Here is a 24,583-nt window from a genome sequence, read left to right on the forward strand (position 1 = left end):
ATCCCAAAAAGCTCATTAATTTTTTCAGAGGAAGGCTCACTGTAAATAAAACTTGGATGGTCAGATCACAATTAAAAGTTACAGTGCTATTTAAAAATGAATATGGCTGTTCAGCAGAAATTACTTTTCTTCCGAGAAAAGTGTTTTTGAGAATGTTAATAACATCTCGGTCCAAAATTCCTCCGCATCCTGCATTCCATCAATGATGTCATTTAGCATATAATTTCAAATATACCAATAAATTGACTGGTTACAAACCGTGAGCACAGTCCAAAATGCAGAGTCAGATACCTAGTTTACAAGATATGTATAAACATTCATGGATTACAAACAGTGAGTAACCTGTTGCATGTAGGAATCCCCTTCTTTTTGCTGAAACTGGTTGTTCTTAGCCCGCAACATCTGATTAGATTACACCACACAACAATTATTGAGAATATCTAGAGAATATTACAATATGTCATACTGAAAAGTCTATAAACTTGTGTGTTTACAAAAGTCTATAAAAGTCTAAGAAGTGTTTTCATTAATCAAAATAGAGAAAATTCTAGGAACTGCTGTGAAAGCGGATACCTCTTCGAATTATCAGTCCGAAATTGAACCGTGTTGCCTTAATTACGAATATGGTTACAATTCCTTCCATTCTAAACATAAGTTATCTAGTCTTTATGCTCTAATTGTACCAATATTTTCCATCGAATACTATGGAGCTGTTTATATCATAAATCTTGATGATTAATATGATGAAATGAGAACAACATTATGAAATTAGGATCAGTTTATGTTTTATATAACTACTGACATGGCATAGACAGCAACATAAGATGTTTTATTTCTTAAAAAACCTTGTTAACATATAATTGACTATGTTGGGGTGCTAAGAGCTGAATGGGAAAACACCTGACCTTTAAAAATCGCTCTGGTTTAATCGCCTTGTCACTTTGACTAAGGTCTCTAAAAAGATCACGAGCCTCAATAGTCAAGTCATGCGCTTTCTGATCAGTATTTTTACCCTTGTGGTCTGAATACCTGCATCAGTGGAATTACAGAAGGCAAGGAAATTATTAATAGTACAAATATTTCCAGCACCAATGGAAGGGGATGGGGGCGTTAATTTTTGCAGAACCTCATTAAGATGGAAGTCAGCTCAGGTACGGCACGTAAACATTGGATCGTTGAATTCATATAGCATGTATTGCCTAGATTGTGCAAACCAATAGGCGCAGCAATGTCAATGCGTTCCTGAGATTCAAAACAACAAAGATTAATGTTACAACTTACAGGAGTTGAGAATAACAAGGATAAACCGCCAGGTAGATCATTACCTTGCATGAAACAACCTGTTTTGCAGCGAAGCTTTCTGATTCCAGCATTGGCACTGATACGGGATGATGCGCTACTCTGGTATGTACAGAAGCACTTGGAAGGGTAGTATCCTTGGGGCCTGCAGGGTTGGTGTTATTTTCTGCTGAACCTCCTGCTTCCTTTTTTGCGGTACATGCATCTCCACCCTCCTTCAGATTGTTTGAGCTTGTGAAACTCGACATCCTCTTGATCAAAAAGTTCACCGTAGAACCATAACTGGGCGATGCTCGTAATTTTTCTTCTGCCCACTGCTTATTAACTGGACCATCTTTAGCCAGATGCATAGGCATGTCCTCTAGTTTGAACATTCCATGATTATGCTTAGGTCTGTAGAAAAGTCTGAAGTTCTCTATAGTTGGGCATCCTTCTGTACTGACAGTTGACTTCTCCTCTTTGTTTGAATTTAACTGGACATGGGTGACCTTACTTTTATGCTTCGGGGCAGGTATGTTTGGAAAAATACCCAACATCACCGATCTGGCTGCCATGCAGTCTTTCTTCCAGCGGCGGGCAGCCGTCAAACGTTCATCTCCCAGAATCTCTTGCCCACAGAAGTTGTGATATATGTGATAAAAGAGATCATCAGATCGGGCTGCTTCTGGCAAGTGAAGAATAAGCGTCTGTCCAGCAGCGATCGCCTTGTTTCTCGACTGCAGTGTATGCAAATCTGGGCTATCTACGCACCGGTACATTTCTTTGAATGATGGGAGGATCGCAGGATATCCTAATCCAGATTTCTGAGCATTTACATAGTTCCCACACCAAGGCAATAGAGTAGCCATGCTTATGTAAATAGGCTTTGCTTGGGCCCTGCTCTGTTTGCCACTTGTTTTGATCCTGTTTTCCTTAGCTTTGATATCCTTTGGATTCCCTGTACTTACGATTATGTAACCGTCTAGGTAGCCTGATGGGCCATCAATGACGGCACATAACCACTGGGACTTGTAGTGCATATAGACCAGGAAGTTACCAGAACTAGGGAGAACGCAACTTGATTTGCCAGGCATCCCAAACTCAAACCTTTCATCACTATTGTTATAACACCATAATCTGAAGTGCAGGATAGTTTTGGTCCAACTTTTTCTAACATCATAAGGGCTGCCATCAAGGTTGAGCACGGTATAGTTTTCTGCCTGAAAAAGGGCAACCCGCGACAATCAAAATAAAGAAATTTTGATGGTGAAAAACTACCATTCAGAGGTTCAAAACTCAAGGTTTCCAACTGTTGATGCTAAAAGGTTGAGCACGGTATAGTTTTCTGCCTGAAAAAGGGCAACCCGCGACAATCAAAATAAAGAAATTTTGATGGTGAAAAACTACCATTCAGAGGTTCAAAACTCAAGATTCCCAACTGTTGATGCTAATTGATTGTCAATTGCTCATGTAAGAAATGTTGTAAGATTGATGCTAATTTGTTGTCAATTGGTCATGTAAGACATTCTGTGAGATTGTCAGTTCTATGATTTATATTTGTAAGCTCCAAATGTTTGATGATATCAACTGAATGAAGCTGAACAGAATGTTATTGTCAACAACAACATGCATTTTGATACATACTAGAAATATGGTGTTTCTTACCGGGTGTGGAAGAGTAATAGGTGTTGCCAGCGTATAAATGATCTTTTTCGCCTCTCCCTCACTGGCCTCTTTCTTGTGAGTTGAGGACTTGTCTTTGCCTGAATCCTTATCACCCTGAGCCATTGTTAACTTTCTTCACTGAAGACCAAAGATGGCTCCTCTGCTCTGCCTGTAGAAATGTTGATCTGAAAAAAAAAACATGAGGAAACAAGGTGTTGAGTGGATCCCCCTTTGGGCAATGAATGTGAAACGGAGACAGTCACCACTCAAGTGCTTTAAATAGCCCATTTACAGGGTTAATGACTTCTTTTGCAGGGAAAGCAAAACATTATGAATAAAGTAGACTGGATGATTCAAACTATTCAATCATATTGCTCTCCTGTAATTTCTGAACCAGTTGGTTAGTTTTAGAATAAGGACTGAAACTAGCCATGGATGAACAGCCTAAATTATTTCACCACACAAACTGCATTCTGGTAATTAACTTGAGGAAAAAAAAGGCATGGCTCAATGCATAAATTAGTTGGAGCACATAACCTCTTTACAACATTAAATCAGATTATTTAAATGATGCATCTGAGACAATAAATCTCTTCAAGTAAAGCAGTAGCCACAGGCACCTCCTCTTGTCCCCTAATTCATGGTTTACACTCAATGTGATATTCCATTTCAACTACCGAGCAGCAAGCCCGGTTAGCTATCTCATACCTCGAATTGATATATGCAAACATTTCAACTGTTCCAGTACCACTTTTTGCAGTGAATCTACGAGCTACGTGCTAGCCTTGTTCTGATCAGATGAGCTCGTGAATGTCATATGCTAGGAGCATAATTGCTCTCACGCAATTCGACTCAATCATCCAAACAAATACTAATTCGATTGGATTAGAGTAAACAGACAAAATATCTGAAAGTTACTATCTAGTGCCAAAATCACTTGCACCAAATTCCGAACAGCATGCGGGCGTGTAATTAGGCTGTTGATAGGGAAATCACACAAATCATGACAAAGACCGGCGGATGGGAGGTAACCTTGCTTGCTACCTGAACGGTTGGTCCACTCGCAGCAACCCCTTGGCGGATGCCCGCACACTGCCCTCCGAGGCCGGCCGGGTGAGCGACGGGGAGGGCGCTGCCTGACGGTGAGCCCGCTCGGGGCGAAACCCTTGGTGGTCGCTCGCACACTGAGCGATGTAGACGAACGCGCGCGGGATGATCTGTCCACAAGCGAGAGACGGGGAGGGTGCGGCCTGAAGGTGAGCTCGCTCGCTCGCAGGAGTCGAGGCCGCGGGCTTACGGGGCGGAACCCTTGGCGGACGCTCGCACGCTGCTCGAAGAGACGAAGGCGGACGCTCTGCCCACGGCGAGCGACGGGGCTGGTGTCACCCGACGGTGAGCTCGCTCGTCGGAGAGGATGCCCGGGGCTTACGGGGCAGGACCCTTGCGGGCGCTGGGGGCGATCTGTCACAGCAAGCGACGGAGAAGGTCTCACCCGACCGGTGCGCTCGCTCGCTCGTCGGAGAGGGCGGGGCTTCTCAGGGAAGGAAGGGGAGGGGCTCGATCGAGGTCGAGGAGGGAGCTGCCGAGATGAATGCCACCTCGCCGGGGACAACGGGGCCTGAGGCTCGCCGGAGAGGAAGGGGCTTGAGGCGTCGCCGGTGAGGAAGGGGTTTAGAGAGGGTTTGCGCACGCGAAATGCGTCTATTCGGCTGAGAATCGGAGACGCAAGCGTGGGTTTTTTCGGGGGTTGGTGGCCGGGATTGGGGATGGGGGGTGGGCTCGGCCGCTCGGGGATGGGGATGGAGGAGGGGCCAACGTGTTGGGGAAGGCGTTCAAGTGCGTGCGTGGGCCGATGGAGCTCGCTGGCATGCATCCGGCAGGGGCGGCTGCTGCAGGTGCTCACCCTCGGGAGCTGCATTCTCACGCGACTCTCCTCCTGCGCGGCGGTGCGTCCTGCGGGTCGTGCGAGCGCTTGACCTCAGGAGGTCGTCCTGAGGCAACGACCGGAGTGGCGACGGCGCGGTAGTTCCCGCGCTCGGGGGTGGAGAGCTCGCGCGCTGGTGAGCGCGAGCCGCGAGGTGACGCGGCTCTGGCGAGCGATGGCGACGGCGTGGTGTCAGCGGCCACTCACGGCGAACGCGAGGCGGACGTGCGGTCGCGGCTTTGGCGCGGTGGGACCTCGGTCTGTGGATCATCGAGGCGCCACCTGCGGGACGCCCTCCTGCGCGCCCAAGCAGCCTCCCGCCGCCAGCCGCGACGTTGGGGAGTCCGGAACTGCGCCAACACCACCGGAAGATCACCACCAACGACCTGTACGACACGCCTTCCGTCGCCGGCGCCGTGGTGACGCGCACCGCCGTCATACCCAACAGCCAGGAGCCGGGCTGTTCGTGCCACTGTGCTGGAGTTCCGGATCATGGACAACAACACGTTCGGCGCGCAGTTCATCCCCGTCTCCGACGATTAAAGCGCCGCCGCGTGCTGCGAGGAGCCGAGGAGGTCGAGGGACGGACGGACGCTTCCCCATCATCGGCCCTACGGCGAGCCGTACAAGCTCCGCACCGCGGCGTCTTCTTCTTCGTCATCCTCGCCGATCGCCTCCGCTTCGACGACGCCAACGTCATTGACATGTGCCGGAAGGCGCACCGCCAGGTGTACGGCGAGCTCCTGCCGGTGGTGTTCCCGCCGGCATGCCGCCTCAAATATGGCGACCCACCTCGCTGTCGAGGCGCTGGCAGCGACGCACTGGCAGTTCGTTAACATCCCTGAGTCGAGGTTCGGCGGCCTCCTTGACGGCCAACCGGAGCGGGCACCGCCACGCCATGGTCTTTGCATTGGTCAATCGTATGAAGTGGCGACTTTGTAGAAAAGCCCAAAGAAACCTCCTCTCGCACCGATACGGTCCCTACTGTGCTGAGCTGCATGGTCAAAGTTGGTTAGAGTATGCCAAACCATATAGACACACAATTGAACATTTTTTGTTGTTGCAGTTTTTGAAGTTCAGTGACCAAAATGATCCCATCGGGCAAATTCCGTGACCGTACATGATTTTTTCTTGTTTGGTTTAAATTCTTTTGGGGTGAATCCCATGGCATGGTTTATGTTTTTGTTCAAAGAGGGGAGGAGGGGTTTTGTGAATGCTACGGCATGGTGGGGAGAGTCCCTCGCGAACCAATTAATATATTTTTTCTAGGGCCACTTAGGGAATAGTTGAACGGAAAAAAGAGAAGTTTAAGTCGATTTGCTTTGAATCGTTTGATTCACCCAATGGCCAGCAAAACGCCTTCTCCTTCTAGCTGCGCTTCCTCCTCCAGCTCCGCTTCTTCGCCCACCCGTTCTCCAACCGAGGCCGAACGGTCTGCCTATGCCCCTCATGGCCAGTGTTGTGGCATTGCTCTCCCGACCTACCCGAACCACCCACTGTTGGAAATATGAGCAATTTATCGAATGATTTTATTAACAGAAATACTAGATAAAGCATGACTAAAATAGCAAATATAAAGCAAGTCATGCAATCTGACAGAGAGAAGGTAAACAACGTCTGCATATATGAACTTGAGGTAAACACATCTAGAACAGACACTAGATGAAGTTGCTTATACGACATAAAACATAACATACGTAGGGCAGAAACTAGAGCCAAGAACTGTAGCAGGACTTCTAACAGAAAGGATAAGAACACGTACGGCACAGCAGCAACAGAAGCGCTGGACTTGGGGTCGGTGTCCTCGCCTGCCATGTCGTCGAGGAGGTCGTGGACGTCGGGGAAGAAGTCGTCGTCGGGGAAGTAGTCGTCGGCGACCGGATCGTCCGTGATGAAGCAGCCAATAGTCGCGCTGAGCGCTCCCCAAAAACGTTATCACCCTTCTCCCGTACAGGACTCAAAAGGTGCGGTCTCGGAGGCCTACTGTCCCGACGTGCGGTGCACGCCGCAAGCCGGGATGAGGAAGACAGCAGCAGCTCAGAGATGGAACCGATGGCAAGGGAAGGAGTAGTTCTGGTGCGTCTTGCTGAGAGGAGCGACCTCCCTTTTATAGGCGCAAGAGAAGGAGGCGAGAGGGCAGCGCCGAGAGCTGAAGGGAACGAGGGAGACGAAACAAACAGACAGCGGCCGAAGGGTGCAGCCTTTGTATTCAATGTCCACTACAGCAAAAACTTTTCAGCTCCCGAGTGACCTTTCGTATACCCGTAGTGCGTGGCAAAAATTTAGACATCGGCTCGGCTCATTCCCGCAATCTGCGGCGCGTCGGGACGAGGCGTGGCGTGGCGTGGCGAGGCGGGCGGTGGAGGAGGAGCGCGCGTGGATGTCCCTCTTGTTCTCATGCTCATACAAGTGGGGAAGGAGCCTCCCTTATAAAGAGGTCCAATCCCCTCTAAACTAGCGATGTGGGACTAAACTTTTAGTAGTATCCCTTGCCTTGCACAAATGGGCTAAGTGGGCCTCTAGGATTTATTAGGAATTTCTGAAATAGTTATTGGGCTGCCCAAATAGACTAAATTCCAGCAATCCCCCACCAGATCCCATAGGTGCACAGAAATTTGCCTTTGGTTCCAAAACACTGTTTTATATACCGGTACTGTAGTGGAGACTGTTAAGTTGAACTTCCACCTAGAACTCTATGTTACACTAGTAAGCAACTTGAACAGTGGACTGGGCCTTGAACTGCAAGTTTTCTGTGAATCTAGCTTCACATAAAGCCTTGACCGATACGTGGCTACCATGGGTCTTCCCCGCGGGTGGAGCTTATGCGTCATACTCCGTGACCTTTCATGAGTTTACTAGAGAGAACCCTACTCTCATAGATTGTGACGTTTGACAATCAGACTCATATAGGTGTGTTTTTCAAAAGATGTTCTGCAGGATAACATATCTGCTTAAATGAGCCACTTAGAACACATTAAGATATACATCAACCTGCCATGCATATTAGGAGAGTATTGCATCTTCATGGAGTGGTATTTTAACAGTAAGGATACTCTCCTCCCAGTTGACCAACAGCTTGTCTTCCACATCTAATTCACGGGATCTCCGATCACAAAGAATAGGTTACCACTATGAACAACTCATATTGTGGGTCTCATACACATCTCCCTCGATGCATTATCTATCACATTATGTGATAGACCCTTAGTAAAAGGATCTGCCAGATTTTTAGACGTTTGGATATAATCCAATGCAATAACTCCGGAGTTTTTTATTTTTCTGACAGATTTTAACCTTCTCTGAACGTGTCTTGATGACTTCATGTTATCCTTTGAGCTGCTCACTTTAGTGATCACAGTTTGATTGTCACAAGTCAAAAGGATACCCGGTACAGGTTTCTCAACTACCGGCAAGTCATTCAATAGCCGACAAAGCCAATCTGCTTCGACCGTAGCTGTATCTAGTGCTGTGAGTTCTGCTTCCATTGTTGACCTCGTTAAGATGGTCTGCTTGCAAGACTTCCAAGAAACAGCGCCACCTCCATGAGTGAATACATAACCGCTCGTGGCCTTTATCTCATCAGCATCTGAGATCCAGTTTGAGTCACTATACCCTTCAAGCACCTTTGAATGCCCAGTGTAGTGAATTCCATAATTTGCAGTGCCTTTCAAATAGCGCAAAACTCTCTCTAGAGCTTTGCAATGCACATCTCCTGGTTTTGAGACAAACCGGCTCGGTTTGCTAACAGCAAAAGAGATGTCAGGTCTTGTAGCACTGGCTAAGTACATAAGCGAGCCAATAATCTGAGAATACTTCAATTGATCTCTAGCAATTCTTCGATTCTTTCGAAGCAGCACGCTAGCATCATATGGTGTTGGAGAAGGCTTGCAATCATTATAGCCAAAGCGACTCAAGATCTTTTCCACATAGTGAGATTGAAGCAATGTAATCCCACCATCATCATCTCTCAACAACTTGATGTTCAGAATGACATCAGCCACTTCTAAGTCCTTCATCTCAAAACTGCGAGATAGGAAATCCTTGACCTCCTTAATAACATTCAGATTTGTTTCAAAAATTAGTATGTCATCAACATACAAGCAAAGCATAACTCCCTCGCCCCCACCATGGCGATAGTACACACATTTGTCAGCTTCGTTCACAACAAAGCCTGCAGCTGTTAAAGTTCTTTCGAACTTCTCATGCCACTGTTTAGGTGCTTGCTTGAGTCCATACAAAGACTTCAGCAACTTGCACACTTTCCCTTCCTGACCATCTATTACAAACCCATCTGGTTGTTCCATATAAATTTCCTCATCCAACTCTCCATTTAGGAAAGCAGTCTTAACATCCATTTGATGAACGAGAAGACCATGTGAGGCAGCTAGTGAAAGTAGAACTCGAATAGTGGTCAGTCGAGCCACAGGTGAGTAAGTATCAAAGAAGTCTTCACCTTCCTTTTGGGTATAACCCTTAGCCACGAGCTGAGCCTTGTATTTTTCGATAGTACCATCAGGCCTAAGCTTCTTCTTGAATACCCATTTGCATCCTATAGGTTTGCACCCATAAGGACGATCAGTTATCTCCCAAGTTTCATTCGCCAAGATGGAATCCATCTCGCTACGAACTGCTTCCTTCCAGTAGTCAGCATCTTCAGATGCATAGGCCTCTGAAATAGAACTGGGAGTGTCATCTATGAGATACACAAGAAAATCATCACCAAAGGACTTTGCAGTCCTCTGTCTCTTGCTACTAGTAGGAACTTCATTGTTCTCCTCCATAGGACTTTCAAAGTGTTCCATCAAAATGGCAGGTTCAGTAATTGTAACTGGTTCCTGATTCGATGAACTAGGCATCTCCTGATTAGATGAGGTAGCCATATCCTTCATGGGAAATATATCTTCAAAGAAAGTTGCATCATTCGACTCCATGATCATACCGACATGCATGTCAGGTATCTCAGATTTTACCACCAAGAATCTATATCCAATGCTATGAAAAGCATATCCCAGGAAAACACAATCCACAGTCTTTGGTCCAAGTTCCCGCTTCTTTGGAATTGGAACATTGACTTTCGCCAAACAACCCCATGTTCGCAGATAAGAGAGTTTTAACCTTTTCTTCTCCCATTCCTCGAATGGAGTTATATCTTTGTTCTTTGTGGAAACTCGATTTAGGACATGACATGCTGTCAATATCGCCTCCCCCCACCATGCCTTGGAGAGACCCGATGTGTCTATAATGGCGTTAACCAAATCAGTTAGAGTGCGGTTCTTTCTTTCGGCCACTCCATTTGACTGAGGTGAGTAGGGAGGCGTCCTCTCATGGATTATACCATGTTCCGCACAAAAAACATCAAATTCATTGGAAAAATACTCTCCACCACGGTCGGACCTAAGCCTCTTGATTTTTCGATCAAGTTGGTTTTCCACTTTAGCTTTATAGATCTTGAAAAAGTTCAAAGCCTCATCCTTAGATTTCAGAAGATACACACGACAGTATCTAGTGGAGTCGTCAATTAACGTCATGAAATATTTCTTTCCACCTTTTGTCAAGACACCATTCATTTCACATAGATATGAATGTATAAGTTCTAGTGGTACAAGATTTCTCGTCTCCGCAGTCATGTGAGACTTACGAGGTTTCTTAGCTTGCACACACACTTGACACTTAGATCCCTTAACAGTGGTGAAACTAGGGATTAAGTTCAACTTTGCTAGTCGCGACATTCAACCAAAGTTAACATGACAAAGACGTGAATGCCACACATTTGATTCACTATTGTTGCAAATATGGTTAACAACTTTATTGCAAACGTCTGATAAGGATAAACGAAACAGGCCTCCTGACTCATAGCCTTTACCAACAAAGGTTCCATACTTGGATATTACAAATGTATTCGACTCAAAGACAAGCTTATAGCCATCTCTACACAGAAGAGATCCGCTAACAAGATTTTTATTGACGGAGGGGACATAATGCATGTTCTTCAGCCGCACGATCTTCCCCGAAGTAAACTTCAGATCGACCGTGCCAACACCACGAACAGAAGCACATGAACCGTTGCCCATCAGCACGGTTGAAGTCCCTGCGGTCTGATAAGACGAAAACATGGAAATATCACCGCATACATGCACATTAGCACCCGTGTCAATCAACCAATCAGGAGAATGACATACTGAAAGAATAGTGGGAAATATACCATACCCAACATCCTTCATGTCAATGTCTCCGGTGACAACATTAGCGGTCTTGCCGCCTTTCCCAGGATGACGCTTGTCATAGCGATTAGGACAACTAGGAGCCCAATGATCAGGATCTCCACACACATGACAAGCACCTTTCTTCTTGTCACTCTTCTTCTTGAAGTTCGTGTGTTGTACAACCTTGTTCTTCCCATCAAACTTTGCTTTACCATCAAGCTTGCCCTTGTTCTTGAACTTGTGGGACTGGAAGTTTTTCTTCTGTACCAGATTGGCACTAGATCCTCCCTCAATACCTCGAGCACGTGTGTCCTTTGCTCTCGCCTTTTCTTCCACATCAAGAGTACCAATGAGATCCGGGACGGAAAACTCCTGTCTCTTATGCTTCAGTAAGGTAGCAACGTTCCTCCATGAAGGAGGAAGCTTAGTGATGGTACCCCCGGAAACAAACTTGTCTGGTAGGATACAATTGAAGTGCTCAAGTTCTCTAGCAAATGTGTGTCTCATGAGCTTGCTCAACCACGGAGCGCTCTTCAGTCATCATGTAGTCATAGAATTGCTCCATGATGTACAACTCAGTGCCGGCATCCGAGACCCCAAACTTGGCCTCGAGTGTGTCCCACATATCTTTTCCACTGTCAATTAACGCATAAGCATCAACTATGTTCTCACCAAGAACACTCAAGAGAGCAGCCTTAAACAAGGTATCCATTTTTTGAAAAGCTTGTGCCTGTTGAGCATCAAGTTCTCCTTCAGGTCTACCAAGAGTGGCGTCATAGCAACTCATGGTTTGAAACCATAAGACTGCTCTCACGCGCCACCTCTTATAGTGGATACCCTCAAACATAGGAGGTCTCATGGAAGCAGCAAAACCATTCGAGGTAAATTGCCTATAATAAGGTTTTTGGATTGTTGGAAATATGAGCAATTTATCGAATGATTTTATTAACAGAAATACTAGATAAAGCATGACTAAAATAGCAAATATAAAGCAAGTCATGCAATCTGACAGAGAGAAGGTAAACAACGTCTGCATATATGAACTTGAGGTAAACACATCTAGAACAGACACTAGATGAAGTTGCTTATACGACATAGAACATAACATACGTAGGGAAGAAACTAGAGCCAAGAACTGTAGCAGGACTTCTAAAAGAAAGGATAAGAACACGTACGGCACAACAGCAACAGAAGCGCTGGACTTGGGGTCGGTGTCCTCGCCTGCCATGTCGTCGAGGAGGTCGTGGACGTCGGGGAAGAAGTCGTCGTCGGGGAAGTAGTCGTCGGCGACCGGATCGTCCGTGATGAAGCAGCCAGTAGTCGCGCTGAGCGCTCCCCAAAAACCTTATCACCCTTCTCCCGTACAGGACTCAAAAGGTGACTCAAAAGGTGCGGTCTCGGAGGCCTACAGGCGAGGGAAGGAGTAGTTCTGGTGCGTCTTGCTGAGAGGAGCGACCTCCCTTTTATAGGCGCAAGAGAAGGAGGCGAGAGGGCAGCGCCGAGAACGAGGGAGACGAAACGAACAGACAGCGGCCGAAGGGTGCATGGTTCGTATTCAATGTCCACTACAGCAAAAACTTTTCAGCTCCCGAGTGACCTTTCGTATACCCGTAGTGCGTGGCAAAAATTTAGACATCGGCTCGTTCCCGCGACCCGCGTCGCGTCGCGACGAGGCATGGCGGGCGGCGGAGGAGGAGCGCGCGTGGATGTCCCTCTTGTTCTCATGCTCATACAAGTGGGGAAGGAGCCTCCTTGAGGGAGTCCCGGATTAGGGGGTGTCCGGATAGACGGACTACCATCATCGGTCGAACTATCATCGACCGGACTATCATCATCGACCGGACTCCAAGACTATGAAGATACAAGATTGAAGACTTCGTCCCATGTCCGGATGGGACTTTCCTTGGCGTGGAAGGCAAGCTTGGCGATACGGATATGTAGATCTCCTACCATTGTAACCGACTCTACGTAACCCTAGCCCTCTCCGGTGTCTATATAAACTGGATGGCTTTAGTCCATAGGGCAACATACATTACAACAATCATACCATAGGCTAGCTTCTAGGGTTTAGCCTCCTTGATCTCGTGGTAGATCCACTCTTGTAACATCCACAATATCAATATCAATCAAGCAGGACGTAGGGTTTTACCTCCATCAAGAGGGCCCGAACCTGGGTAAAACATCGTGTCCCTTGTCTCCTGTTACCATCTGCCTAGACGAACAGTTCGGGACCCCCTACCCGAGATCCGCCGGTTTTGACACCGACATTGGTGCTTTCATTGAGAGTTCCTCTGTGTCGTCACCGATAGGCTTGATGGCCTCTTCAATCAACAACGACGCGGTCCTGGGTGAGACTTTTCTCCCCGGATAGATCTTCGTATTCAGTGGCTTCGCACTGCGGGCCAATTCGTTTGGCCATCTGGAGCAGATCGAAAGCTACGCCCCTGGCCGTCAGGTCAGGTTTGGAAGCCTAAACTTCACGGCCGATATCCGCGGGGACTTGATCTTCGATGGACCCGAGCCACAGCCGAGCGTGCCGCACTGTCACGATGGGCACGACCTAACTCGCCGCCGTACAGTACCTTGGAGGCCGCACACGAACCCGCTCCGACCCATAGTCCGGAGCCGATCGCGCAGATCGAGGACGGGTGGCTGGATACCGCTTCGGGAGCTGCAACTTCCACGGCGATGGAGCCGAACACTGACCTTGTCCCGCATAAAGCTCCTGACTCCGAGGTGCCGGACTCCCTGCCGGACTCCGAACCTCCTGCACCCCTGCCAGTCGAATCCGATTGGGCACCGATCATGGAATTCACCATTGCGGACATCTTTCAGCACTCACCCTTCGGCGGCATCTTAAATTCACTGAAGCATCTCTCGCTATCCGGAGAGCCCTGGCCGGACTACGGCCAGGATGGTTGGGACGCGGACGACAAAGAATTCAGAGCCCACCCACCACCCACTTTGTAGCCACTGTCGACGATCTAACCGACGTACTCGACTACGACTCCGAAGACATCGACGGTATGGACGACGATGCCGGAGACTATCAAGAACCAGCGCCCACAGGACACTGGAAGACCACCTCGTCATACGACATATACATGGTGGACACCCCAAAAGATGGGGACAGCGAAGAAGCAGCGGAGGCAGATTCCCTAAAGAAACAGCCCAAGCGCCGGCGTCAGCGGCGCCGCTCTAAATCCCGCCACAGCAAGAATGGAGATTCCGGCACAGGAGATAATAACACCCTAGAAAGTGCCGAAGACAATCCCCTCCAGCAAGAGTCAGCGCAGGAGGACGCAGAAGCAAGCCCTCACAAGAGGGCGACAGACGAAGAGGTCGAGGATGATAATTACATACCTCCCTCCGGAGACGAGGCAAGCCTCGACGACGATGAATTCGTCGTGCCTGAGGATCCCGTCGAACAAGAGCGTTTCAGACGCAGGCTAATGGCCACAACAAATAGTCTAAAGAAAAAGCAGCAACAGCTTCAAGCTGATCAAGACCTGCTGGCCGACAGATGGACCGAGGTCCTCGCGGCCGAAGAGTATGAACTCGAACGCCCCTCCAAAAGCTACCCAAAACGCAAGTTGCTCCCCCGACTAAAGGAGGAAGCATACAACCCGGCATCACCAGCGCACAATACGGCAGACCGACCACCTCGTGGCCGCGACAGAGAGGCATGTAAGCCCTCCACCAAAACCGTACCCCGGCACTGCTCAAAAAGCGCGAAGGGGGGAACGCGCCGGACTTGCGGGACATATTGGAGGACAAGGCAAGACAATCCAAATCTATCTATGGATCACGTGGGCGCCCCAGGACCCACGACGAATACCGCCGCACCGGATACAACTACTCCGGCCGGGCCGAACACAGCAGACAACGCTCTCTTGAGCTACGTCGCGATATTGCTCAATACAGAGGCACCACACACCCACTATGCTTCACTGACGAAGTAATGGATCATCAAATCCCTGAAGGGTTTAAACCCGTTAACATCGAATCCTACGATGGCACAACAGACCCCGCGGTTTGGATTGAGGATTATCTCCTTCATATACATATGGCCCGCGGCGACGATCTTCATGCCATCAAATATCTCCCGCTCAGACTCAAAGGACCAGCTCGGCATTGGCTCAATAGCCTGCCCGCAGAGTCAATTGGGTGCTGGGAAGACCTGGAAGCCGCATTCCTCGATAACTTCCAGGGCACGTACGTGCGACCACCGGACGCAGATGACCTAAGCCACATAATCCAGCAGCCAGACGAATCGGTCAGACAATTCTGGACACGGTTCTTAACAAAGAAAAATCAAATCGTCGACTGTCCGGATGCAGAGGCCCTCGCTGCCTTCAAACATAACATCCGCGATGAGTGGCTGGCCCGGCACCTAGGACAGGAAAAGCCGACATGGCAGCCCTCACATCACTCATGACCCACTTCTGTGCGGGAGAGGACAGCTGGCTAGCTCGCAGCAACAACCTCAGTAAAAATGCTGGCAGTCCGGATACCAAGGACCACAATGACAGGTCGCGTCGAAAAAAAAACAAATGCCGCATTAACGGCGACAGCAATGAGGATACGACAGTTAACGTCGGATTCCGAGGCTCCAAACCCGGTCAACGGAAGAAGCCATTTAAAAGAGCCACTCCGGGCCCGTCCAATTTGGACCGAATACTCGACCATTCTTGTCAAATACATGGAACCCCCGAAAAGCCAGCTAACCACACCAATAGAGATTGTTGGGTATTCAAGCAAGCATGCAAATTAATTGCCGAAAACAATGACAAGGGGCTACACAGCGATGACGAGGAAGAGACCCGGCCGCTGAACAACAGAGGACAAAAGGGATTCCCCCCTCAAGTTCGGACGGTAAACATGATATACGCAACGCATATACCCAAGAGGGAGCGGAAGCGTGCACTAAGGGACGTATACTCGATGGAGCCAGTCGCCCCAAAATTCAACCCATGGTCCTCTTGCCCGATCACTTTCGATCGAAGAGACCATCCGACCAGTATCCGCCATGGCGGATTCGCCGCATTGGTTTTAGACCCAATCATCGACGGATTTCACCTCACGAGAGTCCTGATGGACGGCGGCAGTAGCCTGAACCTGCTTTATCAGGATACAGTGCGCAAGATGGGCATAGACCCCTCAAGGATTAAACCTACAAAGACGACCTTTAAAGGCGTCATACCAGGTGTTGAAGCTAATTGTACAGGCTCAGTCACGCTGGAAGTGGTCTTTGGATCCCCGGATAATTTCCGGAGCGAGGAGTTAATCTTCGACATAGTCCCGTTCCGCAGCGGCTATCATGCCCTGCTCGGACGAACCGCATTTGCAAAATTCAACGCGGTGCCGCATTACGCATACCTCAAGCTCAAGATGCCAGACCCTCGTGGAGTCATTACGGTCAACGGAAATACGGAACGCTCCCTCCGAACAGAGGAACATACAGCGGCTCTCGCGGCAGAAGTACAGAGTAGCCTTCTAAGGCAATTTTCGAGTCCGGCCGTTAAACGGCTGGACACGGCGAAACGTACCCGGAGCAACATCAACCAAGACCACCTGGCACGTCCCGAGCACGCGTAGAAATGCGGCCCCAACCCCAGCCCTCGCATGATTGCAAGACCAACCCTCCGCGTACATCATTACGCTCTGGAGATTCCATGGGTCTAGGGGAAGGGGCACGACCACAACAAACCCAGAGTGCGGTTCGACCACACCAGGAGCTCCCAAGTGTGTCGCTCTTTTCTTTTATTTATTTTTCCTTTTTTTATACAGGACTCTGTCCGGCGGCGAACCTGCCGAACTCATGATGCAACAGCCAGGGAGGGACAAAGGCTGCGACGAACAATCAGGTGGTCTCCATTACGAGCATTAAATTTGTTAAATACATCATTCCGCGGCCTACCCCTGGAGGGAGACGCCTTTAATTCGTCCAATCCCTTGCTTTCCGCACTATTTGTATCATTCCGCACTCATAGCAGATCTTCTTGAATAAATAATGCAGCACTTTTTGCCCATAATTGCATTACTTTCTATATATATATATATGTTCATTTACGACATGCTGCATCCATATATTTTGGTACGGCCAAATACACCAGGGGCTTATGTTCCCCGCATTATGGTGTGATAAGTCCGAACATTTTCACAAGTGCGGCACCCCGAACTTATAGCATTATATGAATCGGCTCCGAATCATGTCTTGGGTCAATAATTGGGTTTGCCCGGCTCCCATGTTTGGCACCTTACGTTTCCGTTCTATCGGCTAAGGTAGCACTGGGAGAACCACTGCGATTGCGCCCCGGTTGAGCCGGGTTAACGCCTAAGTGGAGAAAGCTAAAACTGACTGTCATGATAAGGCGAGAGACTGGTCGCTGTTCGAGAGGTCCCTTCGAGTCCCTAAAGACTCATGCCGCTTCGAGCAAAGAACCGGATAATGTCCGGCCAAGGCGTGGATAGCGCCCCGAACTCGGTCTTCCGAATACTAGGGGCTTCGCCGAAATTTAAAATTATAGAATTCTATGGCTAAGTGAGAGTGTTCAAGCACTATAAGTCCGGTTGCCTTGTTCGTTGTGTTGAGCGCCTCCCTAGATGGACCCAAAAATGAGAACAAGAGTGCTCAAGTTTATCCCGAACACCCCAGCACTCGCGGCATGGGGGCTGAAGCCGACGACTTGCCATCTCTCAGATTTAATAAACGGCCGCACAGAAGGTAATGTTTTAAATTAACAAGCGTTGCTTAGCGCATATGAACAAAGTTTTCAGCGCACAGGATAACACATGGCGAATTTACTCAATAATTACATCCCTGGGGCACTCATCCGCAATCTTGCGGGCACCCTTCAGGACAGTCTTATAGTACATCTCGGGCGTACGATATTCCTTGCCCGCTGGTGGCGCGTCAGTGATTAGCTTCTCCGCATCCAGCTTGCCCCAATGCACCTTTGCGCGGGCAAGGGCCCGACGAGCACCTTCAATACAGGCGGAGCGCTTGATAATCTCCACCCAGGGGCACGCATCCACCAACCGCCGCACGAGGCCGAAGTAGCTCCCAGGCATGGCCTCTCCAGGCCACAGCCGGACTATGAGGCCCTTCATGGCCTGCTCGGCTACCTTGTGGAGCTCGACCAGTTGCTTCAGCTGGTCGCTAGGGGGCACCGGATGGCCGGCCTCAGCATACTGAGACCAGAAGACCTTCTCTGTTGAGCTCCCCTCCTCGGCTCGGTAGAATGCGGCGGCATCAGACACGCTGCGAGGCAGATCTGCAAACGCCCCTGGAGAGCTCCGAATTCGGGTAAGTAACACGTAATTTACATTCACATGCTTGCTTTGCATGAAAAATGCCTTACCCGCCGCTATCTTCTTCACCGACTCAATCTCCTGAAGGGACTTATGGGCCTCGGCCTTGGCGGATTTGGCACTTTCGAGAGCCGAGGCAAGCTCGGACTCTCGAGTCTTTGAGTCACGCTCCAAACTCTCATGCTTTTCCATGAGAGCCTGGAGCTCTTGCCGAACCGCCGCCACCCTCGCCTCCTGTTTTTCTCGCTCTGCCCGTTCCGCGGCCGCATTGCGTTCGGCCGCGGACACGGCCTCCTTCAGGGTTGCCACCTCGTTCGTGGCCCCTGCAGTACCCACGTTATCCTTGTTATTTTTTGTCGCAACCTAAATCCTTTTCTGTAAGGTACAAATTCAAAGTGGTGTTACTCACCTTCTTTGTTCTGGAGCTACTTTTTGGCACGGCCGAGCTCTTGCTCGGACCGCTCGAGCTCCTGCTTCAAAGCACCGACCTCCGCAGTCAGTGCGGCAGAGGTCAGCAGCACAGCCTGCAACCCATATTGACATAATTTCTTAGCAACCCTGCGTATATCTTTTTTAGATCCTCAATCCGGCTTTTCTTTCCGGACACCGAACCTAGCATCAGGGGCTACTGTCTATGCGGTATTACATTACATATTTTTAACTTCTTACCTCAAAGCCTGATAGAAGGCTACTGCAGGCTTCGATCAGTCCGCTCTTGGCGAGTTGTACCTTCTGAATCACCACACTCATAATAGTGCGGTGCTCCTCCTTGCTGGAAGCTCCTTGGAGCGCTTCCAGCAAGTTGTCCGGCGCCTCCGGTTGGACGGAGGCCGCCGGCGTCACGGTCTTGCCCTTCTTGCGAAGGGGCCGCCGGCCGGACTCCGGAACGAATGCGGGTTCCGACGTGGAGTCCGGCGCAAAGTCCGGGAGGCCGCCTTGTGGCGCCTCCGGAGCCTCCCCCTGATGGGTCCCTTCTTGGGATCCCACCTCGGCGTCCTCGGTGTCGCGAGGGGTGGAGGCGGTCGGGATGGAGTCTACATCCGACGGAGCCAACGACCCGCTCGATGAAGTGGGGAGATCATCATTGGCCGGACTACAGGCAGCATGCGGCATTAGAATGACACTATGTGACACAAAAGAGAAATTATAAATCATTCAGGAATCCGGATACTTACGATCTCGCCGGAGGCCTGGCCCTTGAAGGCCATTCTTCGTCGCCAACGTTGATGTGGGCGGAGCTGTCCGGGGGAATAGTCCTTCCCCTCTTGGACCCTTCGGCCTCCCCTGTTGGGGAAGCCTTCCTCTTCCTCTCTCCTTCCTCTGGGAGAGAGTCCTCTTTCTCCTCATTTTCGGGGGAGGAGTCCGCCTCGGAGTCGTCGGACACCTGAAAACAGGAACTCTTTCGAGTACCCGTGGCCTCCTTCTTGGCCTTCTTCTCTGGCACCACGTGCGGTGCCGGAACCAGCAGCCTCGCTAGACGAGCGTCTACTGGGTTTTCTGGCATGGGAGCCGGGCAGACGAGCTGCTCCGCCTTCTTCATCCAGTCATGTCAAGGGAAAAGGGGAAATTAAAACCCGCATAAAGTCAAACTATGAAAAGCAAGTGTCTCGTAAAGGGGTAGAATCACTTACCTCGTCAGCTTGGCGCTGCGAGCGAAATCCGCGATCTTCAGTTGCGGATGCGGGGGCTTCGGCGCCCTTAAACAGCACCCTCCAGGCGCCTTTGTACATCGTGTCGAAGAGCCCGCTCAACGCCTGGTGCTGTTCCGGATCGAACTCCCACAGATTGAATGCCCGCTCTTGGCATGGGAGAATCCGGCAGACGAGCATGACTTGGACCACGTTAACCAGCCTAAGCTTCTTCACCAGCTTCTGGATACAGGCTTGGAGTCCCGTCACCTCCTCCGGACTATCCCACAGCAAGCCCTTCTCTTTCCAGGAGGTGAGCTGCGTGGGGATACCAGATCTGAACTCGGGGGCCGCCGCCCACGTAGGATCGCGCGGCTTGGTGATATAGAACCACCCCGATTGCCACCCCTTGACGGATTCCACGAAGGCCCCTTCGAACCAAAGGACGTTGGGCATCTTGCCCAACATGGCGCCTCCGCACTCCGCTTGAGTGCCCTTCACTACCTTCGGCTTGACATTGAAGGTCTTGCGCCACTAGCCGAAGTGGGGCTGGATGCAGAGGAAGGCCTCGCACACGACGATAAACGCTGAGATGTTGAGGATGAAGTTCGGCGCCAGATCATGGAAATCCAGGCCGTAGTAGAACATGAGCCCCCGGACAAAGGGGTGAAGTGGAAAGCCCAGTCCGCGGAGGAAGTGGGGAAGAAATACTACCCTCTCATGAGGCCTGGGGGTGGGGATGAGCTGCCCCTCGTCGGGCAGCCGGTGCGCGATATCGCCGGACAGATAGCCGGCGCTGCGCAGTCTTTCGATGTGCTCCTCCGTAACGGAGGAGGTCATCCACTTGCCTCCCGCTCCAGACATGGCTGGGGAAGGTTGAGACGAGATGTGCGGGCTTGGGCGCTGGAGCTCGAGTGCGCGGAGATGGATAAGTAAAGGAGGAAGAAGGCCTAGGTGAAAAGGTGAATCCTTATCCCTTATATATAGGCGGACGAAGACTATGCGTCCCCACCTGCCTGGTAAAACTCGCTTATCTCCCAAGCGTCACCATCAATGGCGCGGTTGGGTTACCCATGTCCGTATTGATGAGAATCCCGGATTAAGGGGGAACACGATCTCTGCTTCGACAAGACGTGCCAAGGAAACCGCTTCGCTAAATGCGCTGAGGTGGTAAAATAAAAAACGATTCAAGTAATGGCTTGGTAGTGGTGTGACGTCATGCCGCAAAAAAAAACATCAGCAGATTGAACTTGTGTATATATTATTCTCTTTACGGTGGAATGTAGAATTTATTTTGCAGAGCCGGACACTATCCTGGTGTTCACAATCTTCTACGAATTATTCGGAGGAGGAACCCGCCTTGCAATGCCGAACAATATGCGCGCCGGACTCATCGTCATTGAAGCCTGGTTCAGGGGCTACCGAGGGAGTCCCGGATTAGGGGGTGTTCGGATAGACGGACTACCATCATCGGCCGAACTATCATCGGCCGGACTATCATCATCGACCGGACTCCAAGACTATGAAGATACAAGATTGAAGACTTCGTCCCGTGTCCGGATGGGATTTTCCTTGGTGTGGAAGGCAAGCTTGGCGATACGGATATGTAGATCTCCTACCATTGTAACCGACTCTATGTAACCCTAGCCCTCTCCGGTGTCTATATAAACCGGATGGCTTTAGTCCGTAGGGCAACATACATTACAACAATCATACCATAGGCTAGCTTCTAGGGTTTAGCCTCCTTGATCTCGTGGTAGATCCACTCTTGTAACATCCATAATATAAATATCAATCAAGCAGGACGTAGGGTTTTACCTCCATCAAGAGGGCCTGAACCTGGGTAAAACATCGTGTCCCTTGTCTCCTGTTACCATCTGCCTAGACGCACAGTTCGGGACCCCCTATCCGAGATCCGCCGGTTTTGACACCGACACTCCCTTATAAAGAGGTCCAACCCCCTCTAAATAGCAATGTGGGACTAAACTTTTAGTAGTATCCCTTGCCTTGCACAAATGGGCTAAGTGGGCCTCTAGGATTTATTAGGAATTTCTGAAATAGTTATTGGGCTGCCCAAATAGACTAAATTCCAGCACCCACTTTGTGTCGCGGTCGCCAGGCCATCCCTTTGATGCCCCATCTTCGGCTCTCCAGCACCGATGATGACCCACAGACCTGAACCGACAAACCGCTGATTCACCTCCGCCTACATCGTCACGGCCAGCCGCATCAGCGGCGGCTCCCGTTCATTTCTAGCTCTTTGGAAAAAATCAACTTAACTAAAAAACTTATGCAATAGTGTGTGAAATAGATAAAAAGCATTGTCTATTTTGTTTTTCTCTATTTGGTTGGAAGTCGACCAATCAGCATTTTCAAGTCAATGAGAGATAATTTTGATTTTCACCTTGATTCTTTCTATGAAGTTCATTGCTTTCCGCGCTAGATTTTTCTTTTTTTTTCTTGTGGTATTTTTTATAGACATCCTTTTTTCTTGAAGATTTTTTAACTTCTGGTTCTTTTTTGTATGCACTTCTTTGCGGTCTGATTTTACTCTCCAGTTCCTTTCAAATTTATCCAATTTTTCTTTGTTGACCACACACTGTTAATTCTTTGAGGTCTTTTTGTTTTTCTATACTTTTTCCCTTTAGATTACCAAGTACGGAGTTATCTGGGATTGAAGGTATGAGGTAGCTTTGAGCTCTAATTATCAAAAAAAAAACACTAAGTAACAATGTTCACATTCATAACATCAATGTTCGTGCCATGTGCGGCTGGATGCGCATGCTCACAATGTCTTCGGCACATCAATTTTTGATAAAGATCTTGAGAGGTGTATATAACTCGACTGTTAAACCTAGGAAAACAGATTCTTAGAAAAGGCTCTTTCATACTCCCTATATAGGGCCTAATGCATTTTTTGAGACTAATTTTGACCACATGTTAAAAGAATAATATATAACATTAAAGTTAGACAAAGCATACCGTCAACTTCGTACGTGAAAAGAGCTTCCCATGATATAATTTTCACACTATACAACTCATATATTGTTAATCTTATTAATAGTCAAAGGTAGTTTCGAAAAACGTATTAAGCCTTATATATATGGATGGAGGAAGTAGGCATGTACCCTCCCAAAAAAGTATGTTTGTCATAGCGCATGCTCATCGTGACCTATGCTGCCTACGGCATGGGCATGCTGGTAATCCGTGAAGTACAAGTTACTGAAGCAGGAAAAATAATTTTACAATTCCATGAAATACAAGTTATAATTCCCCCCAAAAAGAATGAAGTACAAGTTATACGGAAGGGACTTACGCATTGCCTAAATCAGAAAGTACAGGTTTAATGAAAAAAGAATAACAAGTGCCTAAATCACAAACATGTTTAATGAAACAAGAATAACAAGTGCCTTCCTTTCTTTCTTGCAAATGATATGATTGACATGTTTAGCCTTGTTGATATGAAGCGTGAAGGCTTTGCTTTGATTGGTCTTCTTCAAGATTCTAAGCTGCCAAAAGTCAACCGTCGGGCCAATTACGTGGCGCATGAAATGACGAAATTAGCTTTGATAACAGATCAGATGGTGTTCTTATTAATTATGTTCCGCCCTGCATGACGTGTGCTGTAATGAATGATTGTAATAATATTTTAATTAATATATATATGAGGGTATTTAAAAAAGGAATAATAAGTGCCTAAATCAAAGAGTACATGTTTGATGAAACAAGAATAACAAGTTGTTAAAATCATATGAAGTACAAGTTGATAAGAAATAGAAGAACAAATTGCCTAAACCACAACATACGGTTTACCCAAATAGGAAGAGCAAGTTGTTAAAATCGTATGGAGTAGAACTGATACAAAAGAAAGTACATCATGCCTAAACTAGGAAGTGTAATTTAACTGAAACATGAAGAACACGGTGTTAGAACCGCATGAAGTACAAGTTACAAGGAAATAAACCTTACCTAAACCAGGAATACAACTGAACCAAAACAGAAATGACACCATGGCTAATGCATGATAGGGATTACATCATGGCAATTTTTAGAAACTGGTCCAGTGGAGTTTGCATTCAATGTTATTGAAAACCGAACTGCTCAAGTCTAGCAGACAAGACTAACGGAGCTCACTTTCAATGTTCCCTAAGAAGATGGGGTGGTGAACATTGAATTCTGCAGTTCGGTAAAATAAGATGTCAAGACAAATGTGTTGTACAGCTTCACTATCAATTATTGTTAGCCGAATTAATAAGCATCTTAAAGTAAGAAGTAAGAATGGAATGAAGCGCAAGCTTAGACTAAAAGTAGTAGTACTACAGAATAAGTTACACTACTATATACTTAACACTAATTGTCTAACCACTTAATGCTATTTTAGCACTACGTAACTATAATGAGGTTTCCCACGCAAAAAAAAAGAGTTATAATGATGTGTTTAAACTAGATAAAGATATATTTTTGTTCCCTCAAATTTACAAGAAGTCAATATTTGTCTTTTATCTTTTTCTGGTCGACATTTAGTCCCTTATGTTTAAAAACCGGAGAGATTACATCCAAAACCAAAAATA

General features: G+C 48.3%; 1 long non-coding RNA gene across 1 annotated transcript; it reads left to right on the top strand.

Annotated features, from left to right (window-relative positions):
- Positions 1–16: 16 nt before the first annotated feature.
- LOC119308191 lies at positions 17–2,394 on the top strand. Its single transcript, XR_005149911.1, has 2 exons — positions 17–1,494; positions 1,811–2,394. It is a non-coding gene; the product is annotated as an uncharacterized LOC119308191 (long non-coding RNA).
- The last annotated feature ends 22,189 nt before the right edge of the window (positions 2,395–24,583 follow it).

Source organism: Triticum dicoccoides, chromosome 1B (assembly GCF_002162155.2).
Source record: "Triticum dicoccoides isolate Atlit2015 ecotype Zavitan chromosome 1B, WEW_v2.0, whole genome shotgun sequence".
Lineage (NCBI taxonomy): Eukaryota > Viridiplantae > Streptophyta > Magnoliopsida > Poales > Poaceae > Triticum > Triticum dicoccoides.